The following is a 3,296-nucleotide window of genomic DNA, read 5'->3' as shown; positions in this document are numbered from 1 at the left end:
AAAAAAAAAAAAAAAAAAAAAAAAAAAAATACATAAGTGTCTATATAAATGAATACAGAGACCTGGGTCTTGAGCTTGGTTAATGTCAATCTATCCTAAAAGGCAAGTTGACTATGCTGTCAAACAGCCTCAGGATGCAGGTTTTCATATCTACAAACTTATGAACTGGCCCTTGGACTGTGGCGAATTAGCCAAGGGAAGAGTCCAGCCTCTAATAGACAACCAGTTCATCTCCACTGGCCATATTTCTCATTCACATCTGTTAAGTGAGTGTGTTTATTCCCATTTCAATCTTACAAGGTTAAGTTCAAGTTCTGGAAATGGATAAAAGGAGAAGCTCAATCAAAGACTGTACCAAGTTCATATTAAAGCATGTTTATCACGGACTCTCAGGATGTGAGAGTGATATATTGCTGTACACAAGCTGAGAGTTTACCCTGCATTATTTCATCTGGTTAAACGCTTGTTAATGCAATCACATTATAGAGAGGAGAGGTATGGAATTCCTTTCTCTATTCTGATACAAGTTTTAGTCTCTTTAGTGACGAATGTTTTAATATCACACTTACCTGAGATCAAAACTGTTCCATTATCTGCTTGTTTAGCAGTGGGAAGAATGAAGCATTCTTTCAAAAACAGTCACTATGAACTCCAGTGAAAGATAGTGTCCATAGGCTAGAAGAGATAAGTAAACCTACAGCAATATTTACTATGTGCATTGCATTATACAACCAGCCATAATAGATTCCAAAAAGTATTACATGGTAGACTTACCCTCAAGAGATTTACAGTATCACTGGGATGATAAGTCTCATTGTGACAACCTGATAAGTTCAATCACAGTAAAAAATTTAACCAAGAACCCAAGATGATATGAGATGCTACAAGGCCATGTAATAATTATCAAATGAATTATTTGAGCAATAGATACATCCCATTAGTATGATCCAGGCTAGGTTGTTATGAGTTTCTTACCAAAATGATAGTAAAGCAGAGAAGAAAACGGAAGCATCATATTTGTCTTTTTTTTCTCCTCTGAAACATAGTTGAAGAAAAGCAGAAAATGTTCCCCTCTTGTCCAATAGGGAACTAGCCAGTGTGAGGCCAGTCGATAAAAATCATGACATACATGATGCTTGTCTTCTTAAATTTCCCCAAGTCCACTCTCTGCTCACCTCCCCACACAGGCACACACAGCACCTTCTTGCTGCCCCCATCTTCCCAAAGCCCCAGTTGTTGCAGCTTTCCCAGAACTTATATCCCAGGACAATGCTTCCTCCAGAATTATTCATTTTTCTGCCTCCCTCCCTATGCTAAGTCCCCCTTCTTCCCCACACTTTCTCCTTAACCTGTTTCCTTACGAAAGCTGTTTTTAGCTAGCTCTCAGAAGATAGAGAAATTTGGTGAATTTACCATAAGGTGTTGGAGAATAATATCAACTTGCAGCCAACCCATGAATATTTTTACGCTTTAAAAGAGGGCATTTGGAGATCACAACTCCCCCAATGAATTTCTAGTAGTTGCATTTTAGTCACTGTGACATTGAATGGGGGCTGGAGCTGGGGTACAAACAGGCAGGTCATGGGCCAGGAGACAAAAAGCTTCTGAACATTCTGCGTGAATCTGCCTGTGAATTCCAGCCATTATCCCATATTTTATAGTTGGGGGGGTATGCCCTCGTGTTTAAAAATATACTTTCAAATCTATTCAGGAAGTATGCACTCATCCTACTAGGACAATTCCCATAAGAGTCATAGCCACAATAAATATGCTCAAAAATACTAGGTTATTGAGTTGATGGCCCTAATCTTTGAACAGTGAAATGTAGCAAAATCCATACCCAATTAAGAGATTAAAATATCAATGATAAAGTTCAAAGCTATTGTGAAAACTGGTCTAACATCTTAGTCATTGGACAGAAATATGAGAAAATATAGAAAATTTGAATAACAATGTATTCAAATTAATAGCTGTTATGAGAACTTTATACACACAAACAGAATACATGTTCTTCTTAAATAACAGGGAACAGTCATAAAAATTGACTACCTCCTAGGCCACAAAGGAGGCCCTAATAAATTTCAAAAAAAAAAAAAAAATCAACATCATACAGACCATGTTCTCTGACCATCAGGCAATAGTATTTGACTTGATAATAAGAGGATAGGTTTTTAAAAATCCCATAAGGGGCCTCCCTGGTGGCGCAGTGGTTAAGAATCCACCTGCCAATGCAGGGGACACAGGTTCAAGCCCTGGTCTGGGAAGATCCCACATGCCGCAGAGCAACTAAGCCCGTGCGCCACAACTACTGAGCCTGCGCTCTAGAGCCCGCGAGCCACAACTACTGAACCCACGTGCCACAACTACTGAAGCCCTTGCCCCTAGAGCCCATGCTCCACATCAAGAGAAGCCACCGCAATGAGACGCTCGCGCACCACAACGAAGAGTAACCCCCGGGCTTGCCACAACTAGAGAAAGCCCGTGTGCAGCAGCGAAGACCCAACACAGCCCAAAAAAAAAAAAAAAGTCATGTAATTTAAAAAAAAAAATCCCATAAGCCTAGGAGAGGGAAAACAAAAACAAAAACAAAACTTCTAAGTAATCCTTGGGAAGCATTAGGGAAATTATGAAAGACTTGGAATGCAATAAAACGAACACTTTACATTGCTTAGTCTGCGGGACACAGGTCTTAGAGGAAAATTTATAGCTTTAAGTACATTTATCAGAAAGCAAGAAAGGTTGAAAACAAATGAACTGATAATACATATTCAAATCAAGAAATTGGAAAAAGTACAATAGAATCAACCCAAAGAAGTAAAAAGAAAAAAGTAGCAAAAATAAGGAGAGAAACCAGTTATAAAGAAAATGAGAAAAACAATAAAGAATATTCACAAACCAAAAGCTGATTGTTTTTGTTTTTTAGATTAAGTAAACAAACCTGTGGCAAGATAAATGAGGAAGGAAAAAGAAAAACTGCAAAACAACAAGACACAGGAGTAAAGGGGGAAAACAGTATACAAACATAGATGTTTAATAGTAAATATTTAAATACATTTATAAATGTATTTAGAAACAACTATTCACAAAATCTTTCAAAATTAGAAGAAGTTGGGCTTCCCTGGTGGCGCAGTGGTTGAGAGTCCGCCTACCGATGCAGGGGACACCGGTTCGTGCCCCGGTCTGGGAAGATCCCACATGCCGCGGAGTGGCTAGGCCCGTGAGCCATGGCCACTGAGCCTGCGCGTCCGGAGCCTGTGCTCCGCAACAGGAGAGGCCACAACAGTGAAAGGCCCGCG

This window comes from Lipotes vexillifer, unplaced genomic scaffold, assembly GCF_000442215.2.
Source record: "Lipotes vexillifer unplaced genomic scaffold, Lipotes_vexillifer_v1.1 scaffold689, whole genome shotgun sequence".
Taxonomy (NCBI): domain Eukaryota; kingdom Metazoa; phylum Chordata; class Mammalia; order Artiodactyla; family Lipotidae; genus Lipotes; species Lipotes vexillifer.
Note: the sequence above shows the minus strand (reverse complement) of the source record.